We start from the raw sequence: 21,850 nt of genomic DNA on the forward strand, positions 1-21,850 counted from the left end.
AAACTTCTTTTTTTTTTTTTTTTTTAATTTATCTTGCTGCTTAGTGTATAACTTGTCCCACGTGGAAAAGTGGATAGGACCTAGTATCCCTGGTCGACTGGTTTACTTCCTGCTATGGGAGTGACACTCCTTTGGAACTAGTACACACATTCGAAAGCTGCCCCGTGCCTTGTACGTGGAAACAGTTTAGGAACTAAATTGGTTATGTTTTGGTACTGAATCGGAAAAATCTGTGGCCCTGTAGCCAAGATGGAGACAGAATCGATTGAGAAAACGAGGGACCAGTACCCCGTCTAAGAATCGAACGTTCATCTTTCAGCTTATGAGACTGATTTGCTTACAACTGTGTTAACGAGGCAAGCTGCGCAAATAGAACTGCAGAAGTTGCTTGTGCCAAGTAGAAAACTTATTTTTTTTCAGATTGTCACTGATAAGACAGCACAACTTTTCCCATATGGTCTAGCGGTTAGGATTCCTGGTTCTCACCCAGGTGGCCCGGGTTCAACTCCCGGTATGGGAATGTACTTTTCTGTACTGCCACCAACATTCAAAGACAAAGGTGTTTTTCAGACAAAAGTATTTCAGGTAGAATTTGCGTTAAGCTGTCGAAAATTCTGAACGCCATCTTTTGGTCCGTTCGTTGTGATGAACTTTGGCACAAGATTTAATTTGGTTTCATAGCTCAAATCAATCTCAACTAGCCCCTTTTACAGCAAACGTGTCAAGAGAATCAACAACCCATGTGTCCTGTCTGTCATTTGGGTTCGCAAATTCTTACTTATCAGAAACATTTTAAATCTGAAAGGGAAAGTTCTAATTTGGTGACAGAATCTCTTCAGAAAAGAGGAGACCGCTTCCCCGTGTGAGGATCGAACTCACGAACTTCAGAATATGAGACTGACGCGCTCGCTACTGACGGGTGTTTTTCAGACAAAAGTATTTCAGGTAGATTTTGCGCTTAGCTGTCAAACAGCTCAAATCACTCTCATCTGCCTCTTTATACAGCAAACGGGTCAAGAGAAACAGCAACCCATGTGTCCCATCTGTCATTTGGGTTCACAAATCCTTACTTATCAGAAATGTGTTAGAACTGAAAGGGAAAGTTCTAAGTTTTTGACAAAATCTCTTCGGAAAAGAGGAGCCTGCTGCCCCGTGTGAGGATCGAACTCACGACCTTCAGATTATGAGACTGACGCGGGTGTTTTTCAGACAAAAGTATTTCAGGTAGATTTTGCGCTTAGCTGTCAATCATTCTGAACACCAGCTTTTGGTTACATTCATTGTGACGACCTTTGGCACAAGATTTAATTTTTTGTCATAGCTCAAATCACTCTCATCTGCCTCTTTATACAGCAAACGGGTCAAGAGAACCAGCATCCCATGTGTCATTTGGGTTCACAAATCCTTACTTATCAGAAACGTGTTAGAAATGAAGGGGAAAGTTCTAAGTTTTTGACAATATCTCTTCGGAAAAGAGGAGCCCGCTGCCCCGTGTGAGTATCGAACTCACGACCTTCAGATTATGAGACTGACGCGCTACCTACTGCGCTAACGAGGCAAGATGCACGTGCCAATCTGCAGACGTTTCTTGTGCAAGCCCCCGAGCTGATTTTTTTCAATAGATACCTCAGTGTGTAGCTATCCATTCCCATATGGTCTAGCGGTTAGGATTCCTGGTTTTCACCCAGGCGGCCCGTGTTCGACTCCCGGTATGGGAACGCACCTTTTACTGTACTACTGCCAACAATCAAAGACAGAAATGTATTTTCCAGACAATAATATTTCAGGTAGATTTTGTACTTTGCAGTCAAAAATGCTGAACATCAGGGTATTTGTGGCTCTTACTGACCTTTAGCACAAGATTTCATTTTGTTTCATAGCTTAAACCATTCTCAACTACACCTTATTACTCCAAAGCGTCAAGGGACGCAACAATCCATGTGTTCTGTCTGTCACTAAGGCTCCTGTTTCCTTTCGAATCGGAAACGTTTCAGTGAGAAAGTTCTGAGTGGGTGACACAATATCCCAAGAAAAGGGAGGAGAATAGTTCCCCGTGTGAGGAAAAAACATCATGAACTTCAGATTACCAACTGACGTGCTAAGTACCATGCTCATGTGGCAACTTTTTTCTTTTGTGATGTAAAAGCTATTTAATCAAAGCAAAAACTTCTTTTTTTTTTTTTTTTTTAATTTATCTTGCTGCTTAGTGTATAACTTGTCCCACGTGGAAAAGTGGATAGGACCTAGTATCCCTGGTCGACTGGTTTACTTCCTGCTATGGGAGTGACACTCCTTTGGAACTAGTACACACATTCGAAAGCTGCCCCGTGCCTTGTACGTGGAAACAGTTTAGGAACTAAATTGGTTATGTTTTGGTACTGAATCGGAAAAATCTGTGGCCCTGTAGCCAAGATGGAGACAGAATCGATTGAGAAAACGAGGGACCAGTACCCCGTCTAACAATCGAACGTTCATCTTTCAGCTTATGAGACTGATTTGCTTACAACTGTGTTAACGAGGCAAGCTGCGCAAATAGAACTGCAGAAGTTGCTTGTGCCAAGTAGAAAACTTATTTTTTTTCAGATTGTCACTGATAAGACAGCACATCTTTTCCCATATGGTCTAGCGGTTAGGATTCCTGGTTCTCACCCAGGCGACCCGGGTTCAACTCCCGGTATGGGAATGTACTTTTCTGTACTGCCACCAACATTCAAAGACAAAGGTGTTTTTCAGACAAAAGTATTTCAGGTAGAATTTGCGTTAAGCTGTCGAAAATTCTGAACGCCATCTTTTGGTCCGTTCGTTGTGATGAACTTTGGCACAAGATTTAATTTGGTTTCATAGCTCAAATCAATCTCAACTATCCCCTTTTAGAGCAAACGTGTCAAGAGAATCAACAACCCATGTGTCCTGTCTGTCATTTGGGTTCGCAAATTCTTACTTATCAGAAACATTTTAAATCTGAAAGGGAAAGTTCTAATTTGGTGACAGAATCTCTTCAGAAAAGAGGAGACCGCTTCCCCGTGTGAGGATCGAACTCACGAACTTCAGAATATGAGACTGACGCGCTCGCTACTGACGGGTGTTTTTCAGACAAAAGTATTTCAGGTAGATTTTGCGCTTAGCTGTCAAACAGCTCAAATCACTCTCATCTGCCTCTTTATACAGCAAACGGGTCAAGAGAAACAGCAACCCATGTGTCCCATCTGTCATTTGGGTTCACAAATCCTTACTTATCAGAAACGTGTTAGAACTGAAAGGGAAAGTTCTAAGATTTTGACAAAATCTCTTCGGAAAAGAGGAGCCTGCTGCCCCGTGTGAGGATCGAACTCACGACCTTCAGATTATGAGACTGACGCGCTACCTACTGCGCTAACGAGGCAAGATGCACGTGCCAATCTGCAGACGTTTCTTGTGCAAGCCCCCGAGCTGATTTTTTTCAATAGATACCTCAGTGTGTAGCTATCCATTCCCATATGGTCTAGCGGTTAGGATTCCTGGTTTTCACCCAGGCGGCCCGCGTTCGACTCCCGGTATGGGAACGCACCTTTTACTGTACTACTGCCAACAATCAAAGACAGAAATGTATTTTCCAGACAATAATATTTCAGGTAGATTTTGTACTTTGCAGTCAAAAATGCTGAACATCAGGGTATTTGTGGCTCTTACTGACATTTAGCACAAGATTTCATTTTGTTTCATAGCTTAAACCATTCTCAACTACACCTTATTACTCCAAAGCGTCAAGGGACGCAACAATCCATGTGTTCTTTCTGTCACTAAGGCTGCTGTTTCCTTTCGAATCGGAAACGTTTCAGTGAGAAAGTTCTGAGTGGGTGACACAATATCCCAAGAAAAGGGGGGAGAATAGTTCCACGTGTGAGGAAAAAACCTCATGAACTTCAGATTACCAACTGACGTGCTAAGTACCATGCTCATGTGGCAACTTTTTTCTTTTGTGATGTAAAAGCTATTTAATCAAAGCAAAAACTTCTTTTTTTTTTTTTTTTTTTTTTTTTTTAATTTATCTTGCTGCTTAGTGTATAACTTGTCCCACGTGGAAAAGTGGATAGGACCTAGTATCCCTGGCCGACTGGTTTACTTCCTGCTATGGGAGTGACACTCCTTTGGAACTAGTACACACATTCAAAAGCTGCCCCATGCCTTGTACGTGGAAACAGTTTAGGAACTAAATTGGTTATGTTTTGGTACTGAATCGGAAAAATCTGTGGCCCTGTAGCCAAGATGGAGACAGAATCGATTGAGAAAATGAGGGACCAGTACCCCGTCTAAGAATCGAACGTTCATCTTTCAGCTTATGAGACTGATTTGCTTACAACTGTGTTAACGAGGCAAGCTGCGCAAATAGAACTGCAGAAGTTGCTTGTGCCAAGTAGAAAACTTATTTTTTTTCAGATTGTCACTGATAAGACAGCACAACTTTTCCCATATGGTCTAGCGGTTAGGATTCCTGGTTCTCACCCAGGTGGCCCGGGTTCAACTCCCGGTATGGGAATGTACTTTTCTGTACTGCCACCAACATTCAAAGACAAAGGTGTTTTTCAGACAAAAGTATTTCAGGTAGAATTTGCGTTAAGCTGTCGAAAATTCTGAACGCCATCTTTTGGTCCGTTCGTTGTGATGAACTTTGGCACAAGATTTAATTTGGTTTCATAGCTCAAATCAATCTCAACTAGCCCCTTTTACAGCAAACGTGTCAAGAGAATCAACAACCCATGTGTCCTGTCTGTCATTTGGGTTCGCAAATTCTTACTTATCAGAAACATTTTAAATCTGAAAGGGAAAGTTCTAATTTGGTGACAGAATCTCTTCAGAAAAGAGGAGACCGCTTCCCCGTGTGAGGATCGAACTCACGAACTTCAGAATATGAGACTGACGTGCTCGCTACTGACGGGTGTTTTTCAGACAAAAGTATTTCAGGTAGATTTTGCGCTTAGCTGTCAAACAGCTCAAATCACTCTCATCTGCCTCTTTATACAGCAAACGGGTCAAGAGAAACAGCAACCCATGTGTCCCATCTGTCATTTGGGTTCACAAATCCTTACTTATCAGAAACGTGTTAGAACTGAAAGGGAAAGTTCTAAGTTTTTGACAAAATCTCTTCGGAAAAGAGGAGCCTGCTGCCCCGTGTGAGGATCGAACTCACGACCTTCAGATTATGAGACTGACGCGGGTGTTTTTCAGACAAAAGTATTTCAGGTAGATTTTGCGCTTAGCTGTCAATCATTCTGAACACCAGCTTTTGGTTACATTCATTGTGACGACCTTTGGCACAAGATTTAATTTTTTGTCATAGCTCAAATCACTCTCATCTGCCTCTTTATACAGCAAACGGGTCAAGAGAACCAGCATCCCATGTGTCATTTGGGTTCACAAATCCTTACTTATCAGAAACGTGTTAGAAATGAAGGGGAAAGTTCTAAGTTTTTGACAATATCTCTTCGGAAAAGAGGAGCCCGCTGCCCCGTGTGAGTATCGAACTCACGACCTTCAGATTATGAGACTGACGCGCTACCTACTGCGCTAACGAGGCAAGATGCACGTGCCAATCTGCAGACGTTTCTTGTGCAAGCCCCCGAGCTGATTTTTTTCAATAGATACCTCAGTGTGTAGCTATCCATTCCCATATGGTCTAGCGGTTAGGATTCCTGGTTTTCACCCAGGCGGCCCGTGTTCGACTCCCGGTATGGGAACGCACCTTTTACTGTACTACTGCCAACAATCAAAGACAGAAATGTATTTTCCAGACAATAATATTTCAGGTAGATTTTGTACTTTGCAGTCAAAAATGCTGAACATCAGGGTATTTGTGGCTCTTACTGACCTTTAGCACAAGATTTCATTTTGTTTCATAGCTTAAACCATTCTCAACTACACCTTATTACTCCAAAGCGTCAAGGGACGCAACAATCCATGTGTTCTGTCTGTCACTAAGGCTCCTGTTTCCTTTCGAATCGGAAACGTTTCAGTGAGAAAGTTCTGAGTGGGTGACACAATATCCCAAGAAAAGGGAGGAGAATAGTTCCCCGTGTGAGGAAAAAACATCATGAACTTCAGATTACCAACTGACGTGCTAAGTACCATGCTCATGTGGCAACTTTTTTCTTTTGTGATGTAAAAGCTATTTAATCAAAGCAAAAACTTCTTTTTTTTTTTTTTTTTAATTTATCTTGCTGCTTAGTGTATAACTTGTCCCACGTGGAAAAGTGGATAGGACCTAGTATCCCTGGTCGACTGGTTTACTTCCTGCTATGGGAGTGACACTCCTTTGGAACTAGTACACACATTCGAAAGCTGCCCCGTGCCTTGTACGTGGAAACAGTTTAGGAACTAAATTGGTTATGTTTTGGTACTGAATCGGAAAAATCTGTGGCCCTGTAGCCAAGATGGAGACAGAATCGATTGAGAAAACGAGGGACCAGTACCCCGTCTAAGAATCGAATGTTCATCTTTCAGCTTATGAGACTGATTTGCTTACAACTGTGTTAACGAGGCAAGCTGCGCAAATAGAACTGCAGAAGTTGCTTGTGCCAAGTAGAAAACTTATTTTTTTTCAGATTGTCACTGATAAGACAGCACAACTTTTCCCATATGGTCTAGCGGTTAGGATTCCTGGTTCTCACCCAGGTGGCCCGGGTTCAACTCCCGGTATGGGAATGTACTTTTCTGTACTGCCACCAACATTCAAAGACAAAGGTGTTTTTCAGACAAAAGTATTTCAGGTAGAATTTGCGTTAAGCTGTCGAAAATTCTGAACGCCATCTTTTGGTCCGTTCGTTGTGATGAACTTTGGCACAAGATTTAATTTGGTTTCATAGCTCAAATCAATCTCAACTAGCCCCTTTTACAGCAAACGTGTCAAGAGAATCAACAACCCATGTGTCCTGTCTGTCATTTGGGTTCGCAAATTCTTACTTATCAGAAACATTTTAAATCTGAAAGGGAAAGTTCTAATTTGGTGACAGAATCTCTTCAGAAAAGAGGAGACCGCTTCCCCGTGTGAGGATCGAACTCACGAACTTCAGAATATGAGACTGACGCGCTCGCTACTGACGGGTGTTTTTCAGACAAAAGTATTTCAGGTAGATTTTGCGCTTAGCTGTCAAACAGCTCAAATCACTCTCATCTGCCTCTTTATACAGCAAACGGGTCAAGAGAAACAGCAACCCATGTGTCCCATCTGTCATTTGGGTTCACAAATCCTTACTTATCAGAAACGTGTTAGAACTGAAAGGGAAAGTTCTAAGTTTTTGACAAAATCTCTTCGGAAAAGAGGAGCCTGCTGCCCCGTGTGAGGATCGAACTCACGACCTTCAGATTATGAGACTGACGCGGGTGTTTTTCAGACAAAAGTATTTCAGGTAGATTTTGCGCTTAGCTGTCAATCATTCTGAACACCAGCTTTTGGTTACATTCATTGTGACGACCTTTGGCACAAGATTTAATTTTTTGTCATAGCTCAAATCACTCTCATCTGCCTCTTTATACAGCAAACGGGTCAAGAGAACCAGCATCCCATGTGTCATTTGGGTTCACAAATCCTTACTTATCAGAAACGTGTTAGAAATGAAGGGGAAAGTTCTAAGTTTTTGACAATATCTCTTCGGAAAAGAGGAGCCCGCTGCCCCGTGTGAGTATCGAACTCACGACCTTCAGATTATGAGACTGACGCGCTACCTACTGCGCTAACGAGGCAAGATGCACGTGCCAATCTGCAGACGTTTCTTGTGCAAGCCCCCGAGCTGATTTTTTTCAATAGATACCTCAGTGTGTAGCTATCCATTCCCATATGGTCTAGCGGTTAGGATTCCTGGTTTTCACCCAGGCGGCCCGTGTTCGACTCCCGGTATGGGAACGCACCTTTTACTGTACTACTGCCAACAATCAAAGACAGAAATGTATTTTCCAGACAATAATATTTCAGGTAGATTTTGTACTTTGCAGTCAAAAATGCTGAACATCAGGGTATTTGTGGCTCTTACTGACCTTTAGCACAAGATTTCATTTTGTTTCATAGCTTAAACCATTCTCAACTACACCTTATTACTCCAAAGCGTCAAGGGACGCAACAATCCATGTGTTCTGTCTGTCACTAAGGCTCCTGTTTCCTTTCGAATCGGAAACGTTTCAGTGAGAAAGTTCTGAGTGGGTGACACAATATCCCAAGAAAAGGGAGGAGAATAGTTCCCCGTGTGAGGAAAAAACATCATGAACTTCAGATTACCAACTGACGTGCTAAGTACCATGCTCATGTGGCAACTTTTTTCTTTTGTGATGTAAAAGCTATTTAATCAAAGCAAAAACTTCTTTTTTTTTTTTTTTTTTAATTTATCTTGCTGCTTAGTGTATAACTTGTCCCACGTGGAAAAGTGGATAGGACCTAGTATCCCTGGTCGACTGGTTTACTTCCTGCTATGGGAGTGACACTCCTTTGGAACTAGTACACACATTCGAAAGCTGCCCCGTGCCTTGTACGTGGAAACAGTTTAGGAACTAAATTGGTTATGTTTTGGTACTGAATCGGAAAAATCTGTGGCCCTGTAGCCAAGATGGAGACAGAATCGATTGAGAAAACGAGGGACCAGTACCCCGTCTAACAATCGAACGTTCATCTTTCAGCTTATGAGACTGATTTGCTTACAACTGTGTTAACGAGGCAAGCTGCGCAAATAGAACTGCAGAAGTTGCTTGTGCCAAGTAGAAAACTTATTTTTTTTCAGATTGTCACTGATAAGACAGCACATCTTTTCCCATATGGTCTAGCGGTTAGGATTCCTGGTTCTCACCCAGGCGACCCGGGTTCAACTCCCGGTATGGGAATGTACTTTTCTGTACTGCCACCAACATTCAAAGACAAAGGTGTTTTTCAGACAAAAGTATTTCAGGTAGAATTTGCGTTAAGCTGTCGAAAATTCTGAACGCCATCTTTTGGTCCGTTCGTTGTGATGAACTTTGGCACAAGATTTAATTTGGTTTCATAGCTCAAATCAATCTCAACTATCCCCTTTTAGAGCAAACGTGTCAAGAGAATCAACAACCCATGTGTCCTGTCTGTCATTTGGGTTCGCAAATTCTTACTTATCAGAAACATTTTAAATCTGAAAGGGAAAGTTCTAATTTGGTGACAGAATCTCTTCAGAAAAGAGGAGACCGCTTCCCCGTGTGAGGATCGAACTCACGAACTTCAGAATATGAGACTGACGCGCTCGCTACTGACGGGTGTTTTTCAGACAAAAGTATTTCAGGTAGATTTTGCGCTTAGCTGTCAAACAGCTCAAATCACTCTCATCTGCCTCTTTATACAGCAAACGGGTCAAGAGAAACAGCAACCCATGTGTCCCATCTGTCATTTGGGTTCACAAATCCTTACTTATCAGAAACGTGTTAGAACTGAAAGGGAAAGTTCTAAGATTTTGACAAAATCTCTTCGGAAAAGAGGAGCTTGCTGCCCCGTGTGAGGATCGAACTCACGACCTTCAGATTATGAGACCGACGCGCTACCTACTGCGCTAACGAGGCAAGATGCACGTGCCAATCTGCAGACGTTTCTTGTGCAAGCCCCCGAGCTGATTTTTTTCAATAGATACCTCAGTGTGTAGCTATCCATTCCCATATGGTCTAGCGGTTAGGATTCCTGGTTTTCACCCAGGCGGCCCGCGTTCGACTCCCGGTATGGGAACGCACCTTTTACTGTACTACTGCCAACAATCAAAGACAGAAATGTATTTTCCAGACAATAATATTTCAGGTAGATTTTGTACTTTGCAGTCAAAAATGCTGAACATCAGGGTATTTGTGGCTCTTACTGACATTTACCACAAGATTTCATTTTGTTTCATAGCTTAAACCATTCTCAACTACACCTTATTACTCCAAAGCGTCAAGGGACGCAACAATCCATGTGTTCTTTCTGTCACTAAGGCTCCTGTTTCCTTTCGAATCGGAAACGTTTCAGTGAGAAAGTTCTGAGTGGGTGACACAATATCCCAAGAAAAGGGGGGAGAATAGTTCCACGTGTGAGGAAAAAACCTCATGAACTTCAGATTACCAACTGACGTGCTAAGTACCATGCTCATGTGGCAACTTTTTTCTTTTGTGATGTAAAAGCTATTTAATCAAAGCAAAAACTTCTTTTTTTTTTTTTTTTTTTTAATTTATCTTGCTGCTTAGTGTATAACTTGTCCCACGTGGAAAAGTGGATAGGACCTAGTATCCCTGGTCGACTGGTTTACTTCCTGCTATGGGAGTGACACTCATTTGGAACTAGTACACACATTCAAAAGCTGCCCCATGCCTTGTACGTGGAAACAGTTTAGGAACTAAATTGGTTATGTTTTGGTACTGAATCGGAAAAATCTGTGGCCCTGTAGCCAAGATGGAGACAGAATCGATTGAGAAAACGAGGGACCAGTACCCCGTCTAACAATCGAACGTTCATCTTTCAGCTTATGAGACTGATTTGCTTACAACTGTGTTAACGAGGCAAGCTGCGCAAATAGAACTGCAGAAGTTGCTTGTGCCAAGTAGAAAACTTATTTTTTTTCAGATTGTCACTGATAAGACAGCACATCTTTTCCCATATGGTCTAGCGGTTAGGATTCCTGGTTCTCACCCAGGCGGGCCGGGTTCAACTCCCGGTATGGGAACGCACCTTTTACTGTACTACTGCCAACAATCAAAGACAGAAATGTATTTTCCAGACAATAATATTTCAGGTAGATTTATTACTTTGCAGTCAAAAATGCTGAACATCAGGGTATTTGTGGCTCTTACTGACCTTTAGCACAAGATTTCATTTTGTTTCATAGCTTAAACCATTCTCAACTACACCTTATTACTCCAAAGCGTCAAGGGACGCAACAATCCATGTGTTCTTTCTGTCACTAAGGCTCCTGTTTCCTTTCGAATCGGAAACGTTTCATTGAGAAAGTTCTGAGTGGGTGACACAATATCCCAAGAAAAGGGGGGAGAATAGTTCCACGTGTGAGGAAAAAACCTCATGAACTTCAGATTACCAACTGACGTGCTAAGTACCATGCTCATGTGGCAACTTTTTTCTTTTGTGATGTAAAAGCTATTTAATCAAAGCAAAAACTTCTTTTTTTTTTTTTTTTTAATTTATCTTGCTGCTTAGTGTATAACTTGTCCCACGTGGAAAAGTGGATAGGACCTAGTATCCCTGGCCGACTGGTTTACTTCCTGCTATGGGAGTGACACTCCTTTGGAACTAGTACACACATTCAAAAGCTGCCCCATGCCTTGTACGTGGAAACAGTTTAGGAACTAAATTGGTTATGTTTTGGTACTGAATCGGAAAAATCTGTGGCCCTGTAGCCAAGATGGAGACAGAATCGATTGAGAAAACGAGGGACCAGTACCCCGTCTAAGAATCGAACGTTCATCTTTCAGCTTATGAGACTGATTTGCTTACAACTGTGTTAACGAGGCAAGCTGCGCAAATAGAACTGCAGAAGTTGCTTGTGCCAAGTAGAAAACTTATTTTTTTTCAGATTGTCACTGATAAGACAGCACAACTTTTCCCATATGGTCTAGCGGTTAGGATTCCTGGTTCTCACCCAGGTGGCCCGGGTTCAACTCCCGGTATGGGAATGTACTTTTCTGTACTGCCACCAACATTCAAAGACAAAGGTGTTTTTCAGACAAAAGTATTTCAGGTAGAATTTGCGTTAAGCTGTCGAAAATTCTGAACGCCATCTTTTGGTCCGTTCGTTGTGATGAACTTTGGCACAAGATTTAATTTGGTTTCATAGCTCAAATCAATCTCAACTAGCCCCTTTTACAGCAAACGTGTCAAGAGAATCAACAACCCATGTGTCCTGTCTGTCATTTGGGTTCGCAAATTCTTACTTATCAGAAACATTTTAAATCTGAAAGGGAAAGTTCTAATTTGGTGACAGAATCTCTTCAGAAAAGAGGAGACCGCTTCCCCGTGTGAGGATCGAACTCACGAACTTCAGAATATGAGACTGACGCGCTCGCTACTGACGGGTGTTTTTCAGACAAAAGTATTTCAGGTAGATTTTGCGCTTAGCTGTCAAACAGCTCAAATCACTCTCATCTGCCTCTTTATACAGCAAACGGGTCAAGAGAAACAGCAACCCATGTGTCCCATCTGTCATTTGGGTTCACAAATCCTTACTTATCAGAAACGTGTTAGAACTGAAAGGGAAAGTTCTAAGTTTTTGACAAAATCTCTTCGGAAAAGAGGAGCCTGCTGCCCCGTGTGAGGATCGAACTCACGACCTTCAGATTATGAGACTGACGCGGGTGTTTTTCAGACAAAAGTATTTCAGGTAGATTTTGCGCTTAGCTGTCAATCATTCTGAACACCAGCTTTTGGTTACATTCATTGTGACGACCTTTGGCACAAGATTTAATTTTTTGTCATAGCTCAAATCACTCTCATCTGCCTCTTTATACAGCAAACGGGTCAAGAGAACCAGCATCCCATGTGTCATTTGGGTTCACAAATCCTTACTTATCAGAAACGTGTTAGAAATGAAGGGGAAAGTTCTAAGTTTTTGACAATATCTCTTCGGAAAAGAGGAGCCCGCTGCCCCGTGTGAGTATCGAACTCACGACCTTCAGATTATGAGACTGACGCGCTACCTACTGCGCTAAGATGCACGTGCCAATCTGCAGACGTTTCTTGTGCAAGCCCCCGAGCTGATTTTTTTCAATAGATACCTCAGTGTGTAGCTATCCATTCCCATATGGTCTAGCGGTTAGGATTCCTGGTTTTCACCCAGGCGGCCCGTGTTCGACTCCCGGTATGGGAACGCACCTTTTACTGTACTACTGCCAACAATCAAAGACAGAAATGTATTTTCCAGACAATAATATTTCAGGTAGATTTTGTACTTTGCAGTCAAAAATGCTGAACATCAGGGTATTTGTGGCTCTTACTGACCTTTAGCACAAGATTTCATTTTGTTTCATAGCTTAAACCATTCTCAACTACACCTTATTACTCCAAAGCGTCAAGGGACGCAACAATCCATGTGTTCTGTCTGTCACTAAGGCTCCTGTTTCCTTTCGAATCGGAAACGTTTCAGTGAGAAAGTTCTGAGTGGGTGACACAATATCCCAAGAAAAGGGGGGAGAATAGTTCCCCGTGTGAGGAAAAAACATCATGAACTTCAGATTACCAACTGACGTGCTAAGTACCATGCTCATGTGGCAACTTTTTTCTTTTGTGATGTAAAAGCTATTTAATCAAAGCAAAAACTTCTTTTTTTTTTTTTTTTTTAATTTATCTTGCTGCTTAGTGTATAACTTGTCCCACGTGGAAAAGTGGATAGGACCTAGTATCCCTGGTCGACTGGTTTACTTCCTGCTATGGGAGTGACACTCCTTTGGAACTAGTACACACATTCGAAAGCTGCCCCGTGCCTTGTACGTGGAAACAGTTTAGGAACTAAATTGGTTATGTTTTGGTACTGAATCGGAAAAATCTGTGGCCCTGTAGCCAAGATGGAGACAGAATCGATTGAGAAAACGAGGGACCAGTACCCCGTCTAAGAATCGAACGTTCATCTTTCAGCTTATGAGACTGATTTGCTTACAACTGTGTTAACGAGGCAAGCTGCGCAAATAGAACTGCAGAAGTTGCTTGTGCCAAGTAGAAAACTTATTTTTTTTCAGATTGTCACTGATAAGACAGCACAACTTTTCCCATATGGTCTAGCGGTTAGGATTCCTGGTTCTCACCCAGGTGGCCCGGGTTCAACTCCCGGTATGGGAATGTACTTTTCTGTACTGCCACCAACATTCAAAGACAAAGGTGTTTTTCAGACAAAAGTATTTCAGGTAGAATTTGCGTTAAGCTGTCGAAAATTCTGAACGCCATCTTTTGGTCCGTTCGTTGTGATGAACTTTGGCACAAGATTTAATTTGGTTTCATAGCTCAAATCAATCTCAACTAGCCCCTTTTACAGCAAACGTGTCAAGAGAATCAACAACCCATGTGTCCTGTCTGTCATTTGGGTTCGCAAATTCTTACTTATCAGAAACATTTTAAATCTGAAAGGGAAAGTTCTAATTTGGTGACAGAATCTCTTCAGAAAAGAGGAGACCGCTTCCCCGTGTGAGGATCGAACTCACGAACTTCAGAATATGAGACTGACGCGCTCGCTACTGACGGGTGTTTTTCAGACAAAAGTATTTCAGGTAGATTTTGCGCTTAGCTGTCAAACAGCTCAAATCACTCTCATCTGCCTCTTTATACAGCAAACGGGTCAAGAGAAACAGCAACCCATGTGTCCCATCTGTCATTTGGGTTCACAAATCCTTACTTATCAGAAACGTGTTAGAACTGAAAGGGAAAGTTCTAAGTTTTTGACAAAATCTCTTCGGAAAAGAGGAGCCTGCTGCCCCGTGTGAGGATCGAACTCACGACCTTCAGATTATGAGACTGACGCGGGTGTTTTTCAGACAAAAGTATTTCAGGTAGATTTTGCGCTTAGCTGTCAATCATTCTGAACACCAGCTTTTGGTTACATTCATTGTGACGACCTTTGGCACAAGATTTAATTTTTTGTCATAGCTCAAATCACTCTCATCTGCCTCTTTATACAGCAAACGGGTCAAGAGAACCAGCATCCCATGTGTCATTTGGGTTCACAAATCCTTACTTATCAGAAACGTGTTAGAAATGAAGGGGAAAGTTCTAAGTTTTTGACAATATCTCTTCGGAAAAGAGGAGCCCGCTGCCCCGTGTGAGTATCGAACTCACGACCTTCAGATTATGAGACTGACGCGCTACCTACTGCGCTAACGAGGAAAGATGCACGTGCCAATCTGCAGACGTTTCTTGTGCAAGCCCCCGAGCTGATTTTTTTCAATAGATACCTCAGTGTGTAGCTATCCATTCCCATATGGTCTAGCGGTTAGGATTCCTGGTTTTCACCCAGGCGGCCCGTGTTCGACTCCCGGTATGGGAACGCACCTTTTACTGTACTACTGCCAACAATCAAAGACAGAAATGTATTTTCCAGACAATAATATTTCAGGTAGATTTTGTACTTTGCAGTCAAAAATGCTGAACATCAGGGTATTTGTGGCTCTTACTGACCTTTAGCACAAGATTTCATTTTGTTTCATAGCTTAAACCATTCTCAACTACACCTTATTACTCCAAAGCGTCAAGGGACGCAACAATCCATGTGTTCTGTCTGTCACTAAGGCTCCTGTTTCCTTTCGAATCGGAAACGTTTCAGTGAGAAAGTTCTGAGTGGGTGACACAATATCCCAAGAAAAGGGAGGAGAATAGTTCCCCGTGTGAGGAAAAAACATCATGAACTTCAGATTACCAACTGACGTGCTAAGTACCATGCTCATGTGGCAACTTTTTTCTTTTGTGATGTAAAAGCTATTTAATCAAAGCAAAAACTTCTTTTTTTTTTTTTTTTTAATTTATCTTGCTGCTTAGTGTATAACTTGTCCCACGTGGAAAAGTGGATAGGACCTAGTATCCCTGGTCGACTGGTTTACTTCCTGCTATGGGAGTGACACTCCTTTGGAACTAGTACACACATTCAAAAGCTGCCCCATGCCTTGTACGTGGAAACAGTTTAGGAACTAAATTGGTTATGTTTTGGTACTGAATCGGAAAAATCTGTGGCCCTGTAGCCAAGATGGAGACAGAATCGATTGAGAAAACGAGGGACCAGTACCCCGTCTAACAATCGAACGTTCATCTTTCAGCTTATGAGACTGATTTGCTTACAACTGTGTTAACGAGGCAAGCTGCGCAAATAGAACTGCAGAAGTTGCTTGTGCCAAGTAGAAAACTTATTTTTTTTCAGATTGTCACTGATAAGACAGCACATCTTTTCCCATATGGTCTAGCGGTTAGGATTCCTGGTTCTCACCCAGGCGGGCCGGGTTCAACTCCCGGTATGGGAACGCACCTTTTACTGTACTACTGCCAACAATCAAAGACAGAAATGTATTTTCCAGACAATAATATTTCAGGTAGATTTTGTACTTTGCAGTCAAAAATGCTGAACATCAGGGTATTTGTGGCTCTTACTGACCTTTAGCACAAGATTTCATTTTGTTTCATAGCTTAAACCATTCTCAACTACACCTTATTACTCCAAAGCGTCAAGGGACGCAACAATCCATGTGTTCTTTCTGTCACTAAGGCTCCTGTTTCCTTTCGAATCGGAAACGTTTCATTGAGAAAGTTCTGAGTGGGTGACACAATATCCCAAGAAAAGGGGGGAGAATAGTTCCACGTGTGAGGAAAAAACCTCATGAACTTCAGATTACCAACTGACGTGCTAAGTACCATGCTCATGTGGCAACTTTTTTCTTTTGTGATGTAAAAGCTATTTAATCAAAGCAAAAACTTCTTCTTTTTTTTTTTTTTTTTTAATTTATCTTGCTGCTTAGTGTATAACTTGTCCCACGTGGAAAAGTGGATAGGACCTAGTATCCCTGGCCGACTGGTTTACTTCCTGCTATGGGAGTGACACTCCTTTGGAACTAGTACACACATTCAAAAGCTGCCCCATGCCTTGTACGTGGAAACAGTTTAGGAACTAAATTGGTTATGTTTTGGTACTGAATCGGAAAAATCTGTGGCCCTGTAGCCAAGATGGAGACAGAATCGATTGAGAAAACGAGGGACCAGTACCCCGTCTAAGAATCGAACGTTCATCTTTCAGCTTATGAGACTGATTTGCTTACAACTGTGTTAACGAGGCAAGCTGCGCAAATAGAACTGCAGAAGTTGCTTGTGCCAAGTAGAAAACTTATTTTTTTTCAGATTGTCACTGATAAGACAGCACAACTTTTCCCATATGGTCTAGCGGTTAGGATTCCTGGTTCTCACCCAGGTGGCCCGGGTTCAACTCCCGGTATGGGAATGTACTTTTCTGTACTGCCACCAACATTCAAAGACAAAGGTGTTTTTCAGACAAAAGTATTTCAGGTAGAATTTGCGTTAAGCTGTCGAAAATTCTGAACGCCATCTTTTGGTCCGTTCGTTGTGATGAACTTTGGCACAAGATTTAATTTGGTTTCATAGCTCAAATCAATCTCAACTAGCCCCTTTTACAGCAAACGTGTCAAGAGAATCAACAACCCATGTGTCCTGTCTGTCATTTGGGTTCGCAAATTCTTACTTATCAGAAACATTTTAAATCTGAAAGGGAAAGTTCTAATTTGGTGACAGAATCTCTTCAGAAAAGAGGAGACCGCTTCCCCGTGTGAGGATCGAACTCACGAACTTCAGAATATGAGACTGACGCGCTCGCTACTGACGGGTGTTTTTCAGACAAAAGTATTTCAGGTAGATTTTGCGCTTAGCTGTCAAACAGCTCAAATCACTCTCATCTGCCTCTTTATACAGCAAACGGGTCAAGAGAAACAGCAACCCATGTGTCCCATCTGTCATTTGGGTTCACAAATCCTTACTTATCAGAAACGTGTTAGAACTGAAAGGGAAAGTTCTAAGTTTTTGACAAAATCTCTTCGGAAAAGAGGAGCCTGCTGCCCCGTGTGAGGATCGAACTCACGACCTTCAGATTATGAGACTGACGCGGGTGTTTTTCAGACAAAAGTATTTCAGGTAGATTTTGCGCTTAGCTGTCAATCATTCTGAACACCAGCTTTTGGTTACATTCATTGTGACGACCTTTGGCACAAGATTTAATTTTTTGTCATAGCTCAAATCACTCTCATCTGCCTCTTTATACAGCAAACGGGTCAAGAGAACCAGCATCCCATGTGTCATTTGGGTTCACAAATCCTTACTTATCAGAAACGTGTTAGAAATGAAGGGGAAAGTTCTAAGTTTTTGACAATATCTCTTCGGAAAAGAGGAGCCCGCTGCCCCGTGTGAGTATCGAACTCACGACCTTCAGATTATGAGACTGACGCGCTACCTACTGCGCTAAGATGCACGTGCCAATCTGCAGACGTTTCTTGTGCAAGCCCCCGAGCTGATTTTTTTCAATAGATACCTCAGTGTGTAGCTATCCATTCCCATATGGTCTAGCGGTTAGGATTCCTGGTTTTCACCCAGGCGGCCCGTGTTCGACTCCCGGTATGGGAACGCACCTTTTACTGTACTACTGCCAACAATCAAAGACAGAAATGTATTTTCCAGACAATAATATTTCAGGTAGATTTTGTACTTTGCAGTCAAAAATGCTGAACATCAGGGTATTTGTGGCTCTTACTGACCTTTAGCACAAGATTTCATTTTGTTTCATAGCTTAAACCATTCTCAACTACACCTTATTACTCCAAAGCGTCAAGGGACGCAACAATCCATGTGTTCTGTCTGTCACTAAGGCTCCTGTTTCCTTTCGAATCGGAAACGTTTCAGTGAGAAAGTTCTGAGTGGGTGACACAATATCCCAAGAAAAGGGGGGAGAATAGTTCCCCGTGTGAGGAAAAAACATCATGAACTTCAGATTACCAACTGACGTGCTAAGTACCATGCTCATGTGGCAACTTTTTTCTTTTGTGATGTAAAAGCTATTTAATCAAAGCAAAAACTTCTTTTTTTTTTTTTTTTTTAATTTATCTTGCTGCTTAGTGTATAACTTGTCCCACGTGGAAAAGTGGATAGGACCTAGTATCCCTGGTCGACTGGTTTACTTCCTGCTATGGGAGTGACACTCCTTTGGAACTAGTACACACATTCGAAAGCTGCCCCGTGCCTTGTACGTGGAAACAGTTTAGGAACTAAATTGGTTATGTTTTGGTACTGAATCGGAAAAATCTGTGGCCCTGTAGCCAAGATGGAGACAGAATCGATTGAGAAAACGAGGGACCAGTACCCCGTCTAAGAATCGAACGTTCATCTTTCAGCTTATGAGACTGATTTGCTTACAACTGTGTTAACGAGGCAAGCTGCGCAAATAGAACTGCAGAAGTTGCTTGTGCCAAGTAGAAAACTTATTTTTTTTCAGATTGTCACTGATAAGACAGCACAACTTTTCCCATATGGTCTAGCGGTTAGGATTCCTGGTTCTCACCCAGGTGGCCCGGGTTCAACTCCCGGTATGGGAATGTACTTTTCTGTACTGCCACCAACATTCAAAGACAAAGGTGTTTTTCAGACAAAAGTATTTCAGGTAGAATTTGCGTTAAGCTGTCGAAAATTCTGAACGCCATCTTTTGGTCCGTTCGTTGTGATGAACTTTGGCACAAGATTTAATTTGGTTTCATAGCTCAAATCAATCTCAACTAGCCCCTTTTACAGCAAACGTGTCAAGAGAATCAACAACCCATGTGTCCTGTCTGTCATTTGGGTTCGCAAATTCTTACTTATCAGAAACATTTTAAATCTGAAAGGGAAAGTTCTAATTTGGTGACAGAATCTCTTCAGAAAAGAGGAGACCGCTTCCCCGTGTGAGGATCGAACTCACGAACTTCAGAATATGAGACTGACGCGCTCGCTACTGACGGGTGTTTTTCAGACAAAAGTATTTCAGGTAGATTTTGCGCTTAGCTGTCAAACAGCTCAAATCACTCTCATCTGCCTCTTTATACAGCAAACGGGTCAAGAGAAACAGCAACCCATGTGTCCCATCTGTCATTTGGGTTCACAAATCCTTACTTATCAGAAACGTGTTAGAACTGAAAGGGAAAGTTCTAAGTTTTTGACAAAATCTCTTCGGAAAAGAGGAGCCTGCTGCCCCGTGTGAGGATCGAACTCACGACCTTCAGATTATGAGACTGACGCGGGTGTTTTTCAGACAAAAGTATTTCAGGTAGATTTTGCGCTTAGCTGTCAATCATTCTGAACACCAGCTTTTGGTTACATTCATTGTGACGACCTTTGGCACAAGATTTAATTTTTTGTCATAGCTCAAATCACTCTCATCTGCCTCTTTATACAGCAAACGGGTCAAGAGAACCAGCATCCCATGTGTCATTTGGGTTCACAAATCCTTACTTATCAGAAACGTGTTAGAAATGAAGGGGAAAGTTCTAAGTTTTTGACAATATCTCTTCGGAAAAGAGGAGCCCGCTGCCCCGTGTGAGTATCGAACTCACGACCTTCAGATTATGAGACTGACGCGCTACCTACTGCGCTAACGAGGAAAGATGCACGTGCCAATCTGCAGACGTTTCTTGTGCAAGCCCCCGAGCTGATTTTTTTCAATAGATACCTCAGTGTGTAGCTATCCATTCCCATATGGTCTAGCGGTTAGGATTCCTGGTTTTCACCCAGGCGGCCCGTGTTCGACTCCCGGTATGGGAACGCACCTTTTACTGTACTACTGCCAACAATCAAAGACAGAAATGTATTTTCCAGACAATAATATTTCAGGTAGATTTTGTACTTTGCAGTCAAAAATGCTGAACATCAGGGTATTTGTGGCTCTTACTGACCTTTAGCACAAGATTTCATTTTGTTTCATAGCTTAAACCATTCTCAACTACACCTTATTACTCCAAAGCGTCAAGGGACGCAACAATCCATGTGTTCTGTCTGTCACTAAGGCTCCTGTTTCCTTTCGAATCGGAAACGTTTCAGTGAGAAAGTTCTGAGTGGGTGACACAATATCCCAAGAAAAGGGAGGAGAATAGTTCCCCGTGTGAGGAAAAAACATCATGAACTTCAGATTACCAACTGACGTGCTAAGTACCATGCTCATGTGGCAACTTTTTTCTTTTGTGATGTAAAAGCTATTTAATCAAAGCAAAAACTTCTTTTTTTTTTTTTTTTAAATTTATCTTGCTGCTTAGTGTATAACTTGTCCCACGTGGAAAAGTGGATAGGACCTAGTATCCCTGGTCGACTGGTTTACTTCCTGCTATGGGAGTGACACTCCTTTGGAACTAGTACACACATTCAAAAGCTGCCCCATGCCTTGTACGTGGAAACAGTTTAGGAACTAAATTGGTTATGTTTTGGTACTGAATCGGAAAAATCTGTGGCCCTGTAGCCAAGATGGAGACAGAATCGATTGAGAAAACGAGGGACCAGTACCCCGTCTAACAATCGAACGTTCATCTTTCAGCTTATGAGACTGATTTGCTTACAACTGTGTTAACGAGGCAAGCTGCGCAAATAGAACTGCAGAAGTTGCTTGTGCCAAGTAGAAAACTTATTTTTTTTCAGATTGTCACTGATAAGACAGCACATCTTTTCCCATATGGTCTAGCGGTTAGGATTCCTGGTTCTCACCCAGGCGACCCGGGTTCAACTCCCGGTATGGGAATGTACTTTTCTGTACTGCCACCAACATTCAAAGACAAAGGTGTTTTTCAGACAAAAGTATTTCAGGTAGAATTTGCGTTAAGCTGTCGAAAATTCTGAACGCCATCTTTTGGTCCGTTCGTTGTGATGAACTTTGGCACAAGATTTAATTTGGTTTCATAGCTCAAATCAATCTCAACTATCCCCTTTTAGAGCAAACGTGTCAAGAGAATCAACAACCCATGTGTCCTGTCTGTCATTTGGGTTCGCAAATTCTTACTTATCAGAAACATTTTAAATCTGAAAGGGAAAGTTCTAATTTGGTGACAGAATCTCTTCAGAAAAGAGGAGACCGCTTCCCCGTGTGAGGATCGAACTCACGAACTTCAGAATATGAGACTGACGCGCTCGCTACTGACGGGTGTTTTTCAGACAAAAGTATTTCAGGTAGATTTTGCGCTTAGCTGTCAAACAGCTCAAATCACTCTCATCTGCCTCTTTATACAGCAAACGGGTCAAGAGAAACAGCAACCCATGTGTCCCATCTGTCATTTGGGTTCACAAATCCTTACTTATCAGAAACGTGTTAGAACTGAAAGGGAAAGTTCTAAGATTTTGACAAAATCTCTTCGGAAAAGA

General features: G+C 42.1%; 28 non-coding genes across 28 annotated transcripts; 21 read left to right on the forward strand and 7 right to left on the reverse strand.

Annotated features, from left to right (window-relative positions):
• Positions 1 to 448: 448 nt before the first annotated feature.
• On the forward strand, positions 449 to 520 carry TRNAE-CUC (transfer RNA glutamic acid (anticodon CUC)). The gene has a single exon. It is a non-coding gene; the product is annotated as a tRNA-Glu (tRNA).
• Positions 521 to 1,485: 965 nt separating this feature from the next.
• On the reverse strand, positions 1,486 to 1,558 carry TRNAM-CAU (transfer RNA methionine (anticodon CAU)). The gene has a single exon. It is a non-coding gene; the product is annotated as a tRNA-Met (tRNA).
• Positions 1,559 to 1,646: 88 nt separating this feature from the next.
• TRNAE-UUC (transfer RNA glutamic acid (anticodon UUC)) lies at positions 1,647 to 1,718 on the forward strand. Its single transcript has one exon. It is a non-coding gene; the product is annotated as a tRNA-Glu (tRNA).
• Positions 1,719 to 2,611: 893 nt separating this feature from the next.
• TRNAE-CUC (transfer RNA glutamic acid (anticodon CUC)) lies at positions 2,612 to 2,683 on the forward strand. Its single transcript has one exon. It is a non-coding gene; the product is annotated as a tRNA-Glu (tRNA).
• A 626-nt stretch (positions 2,684 to 3,309) lies between these two features.
• On the reverse strand, positions 3,310 to 3,382 carry TRNAM-CAU (transfer RNA methionine (anticodon CAU)). The gene has a single exon. It is a non-coding gene; the product is annotated as a tRNA-Met (tRNA).
• Positions 3,383 to 3,470: 88 nt separating this feature from the next.
• Positions 3,471 to 3,542, forward strand: TRNAE-UUC (transfer RNA glutamic acid (anticodon UUC)). Its single transcript has one exon. It is a non-coding gene; the product is annotated as a tRNA-Glu (tRNA).
• A 902-nt stretch (positions 3,543 to 4,444) lies between these two features.
• On the forward strand, positions 4,445 to 4,516 carry TRNAE-CUC (transfer RNA glutamic acid (anticodon CUC)). The gene has a single exon. It is a non-coding gene; the product is annotated as a tRNA-Glu (tRNA).
• A 965-nt stretch (positions 4,517 to 5,481) lies between these two features.
• On the reverse strand, positions 5,482 to 5,554 carry TRNAM-CAU (transfer RNA methionine (anticodon CAU)). Its single transcript has one exon. It is a non-coding gene; the product is annotated as a tRNA-Met (tRNA).
• Positions 5,555 to 5,642: 88 nt separating this feature from the next.
• On the forward strand, positions 5,643 to 5,714 carry TRNAE-UUC (transfer RNA glutamic acid (anticodon UUC)). Its single transcript has one exon. It is a non-coding gene; the product is annotated as a tRNA-Glu (tRNA).
• An 892-nt stretch (positions 5,715 to 6,606) lies between these two features.
• On the forward strand, positions 6,607 to 6,678 carry TRNAE-CUC (transfer RNA glutamic acid (anticodon CUC)). Its single transcript has one exon. It is a non-coding gene; the product is annotated as a tRNA-Glu (tRNA).
• Positions 6,679 to 7,643: 965 nt separating this feature from the next.
• Positions 7,644 to 7,716, reverse strand: TRNAM-CAU (transfer RNA methionine (anticodon CAU)). The gene has a single exon. It is a non-coding gene; the product is annotated as a tRNA-Met (tRNA).
• An 88-nt stretch (positions 7,717 to 7,804) lies between these two features.
• Positions 7,805 to 7,876, forward strand: TRNAE-UUC (transfer RNA glutamic acid (anticodon UUC)). The gene has a single exon. It is a non-coding gene; the product is annotated as a tRNA-Glu (tRNA).
• Positions 7,877 to 8,769: 893 nt separating this feature from the next.
• TRNAE-CUC (transfer RNA glutamic acid (anticodon CUC)) lies at positions 8,770 to 8,841 on the forward strand. Its single transcript has one exon. It is a non-coding gene; the product is annotated as a tRNA-Glu (tRNA).
• A 626-nt stretch (positions 8,842 to 9,467) lies between these two features.
• Positions 9,468 to 9,540, reverse strand: TRNAM-CAU (transfer RNA methionine (anticodon CAU)). The gene has a single exon. It is a non-coding gene; the product is annotated as a tRNA-Met (tRNA).
• An 88-nt stretch (positions 9,541 to 9,628) lies between these two features.
• Positions 9,629 to 9,700, forward strand: TRNAE-UUC (transfer RNA glutamic acid (anticodon UUC)). The gene has a single exon. It is a non-coding gene; the product is annotated as a tRNA-Glu (tRNA).
• Positions 9,701 to 10,595: 895 nt separating this feature from the next.
• On the forward strand, positions 10,596 to 10,667 carry TRNAE-CUC (transfer RNA glutamic acid (anticodon CUC)). Its single transcript has one exon. It is a non-coding gene; the product is annotated as a tRNA-Glu (tRNA).
• An 892-nt stretch (positions 10,668 to 11,559) lies between these two features.
• On the forward strand, positions 11,560 to 11,631 carry TRNAE-CUC (transfer RNA glutamic acid (anticodon CUC)). The gene has a single exon. It is a non-coding gene; the product is annotated as a tRNA-Glu (tRNA).
• Positions 11,632 to 12,749: 1,118 nt separating this feature from the next.
• TRNAE-UUC (transfer RNA glutamic acid (anticodon UUC)) lies at positions 12,750 to 12,821 on the forward strand. Its single transcript has one exon. It is a non-coding gene; the product is annotated as a tRNA-Glu (tRNA).
• Positions 12,822 to 13,714: 893 nt separating this feature from the next.
• On the forward strand, positions 13,715 to 13,786 carry TRNAE-CUC (transfer RNA glutamic acid (anticodon CUC)). Its single transcript has one exon. It is a non-coding gene; the product is annotated as a tRNA-Glu (tRNA).
• Positions 13,787 to 14,751: 965 nt separating this feature from the next.
• On the reverse strand, positions 14,752 to 14,824 carry TRNAM-CAU (transfer RNA methionine (anticodon CAU)). Its single transcript has one exon. It is a non-coding gene; the product is annotated as a tRNA-Met (tRNA).
• Positions 14,825 to 14,912: 88 nt separating this feature from the next.
• TRNAE-UUC (transfer RNA glutamic acid (anticodon UUC)) lies at positions 14,913 to 14,984 on the forward strand. The gene has a single exon. It is a non-coding gene; the product is annotated as a tRNA-Glu (tRNA).
• An 892-nt stretch (positions 14,985 to 15,876) lies between these two features.
• TRNAE-CUC (transfer RNA glutamic acid (anticodon CUC)) lies at positions 15,877 to 15,948 on the forward strand. The gene has a single exon. It is a non-coding gene; the product is annotated as a tRNA-Glu (tRNA).
• An 896-nt stretch (positions 15,949 to 16,844) lies between these two features.
• TRNAE-CUC (transfer RNA glutamic acid (anticodon CUC)) lies at positions 16,845 to 16,916 on the forward strand. Its single transcript has one exon. It is a non-coding gene; the product is annotated as a tRNA-Glu (tRNA).
• A 1,118-nt stretch (positions 16,917 to 18,034) lies between these two features.
• TRNAE-UUC (transfer RNA glutamic acid (anticodon UUC)) lies at positions 18,035 to 18,106 on the forward strand. The gene has a single exon. It is a non-coding gene; the product is annotated as a tRNA-Glu (tRNA).
• Positions 18,107 to 18,999: 893 nt separating this feature from the next.
• Positions 19,000 to 19,071, forward strand: TRNAE-CUC (transfer RNA glutamic acid (anticodon CUC)). The gene has a single exon. It is a non-coding gene; the product is annotated as a tRNA-Glu (tRNA).
• Positions 19,072 to 20,036: 965 nt separating this feature from the next.
• Positions 20,037 to 20,109, reverse strand: TRNAM-CAU (transfer RNA methionine (anticodon CAU)). The gene has a single exon. It is a non-coding gene; the product is annotated as a tRNA-Met (tRNA).
• An 88-nt stretch (positions 20,110 to 20,197) lies between these two features.
• TRNAE-UUC (transfer RNA glutamic acid (anticodon UUC)) lies at positions 20,198 to 20,269 on the forward strand. Its single transcript has one exon. It is a non-coding gene; the product is annotated as a tRNA-Glu (tRNA).
• An 892-nt stretch (positions 20,270 to 21,161) lies between these two features.
• Positions 21,162 to 21,233, forward strand: TRNAE-CUC (transfer RNA glutamic acid (anticodon CUC)). The gene has a single exon. It is a non-coding gene; the product is annotated as a tRNA-Glu (tRNA).
• Positions 21,234 to 21,850: the final 617 nt, after the last annotated feature.

This window comes from Dendrobates tinctorius, unplaced genomic scaffold (assembly GCF_039654945.1).
Source record: "Dendrobates tinctorius isolate UK_male_01 unplaced genomic scaffold, ASM3965494v1 ptg000272l, whole genome shotgun sequence".
Lineage (NCBI taxonomy): Eukaryota > Metazoa > Chordata > Amphibia > Anura > Dendrobatidae > Dendrobates > Dendrobates tinctorius.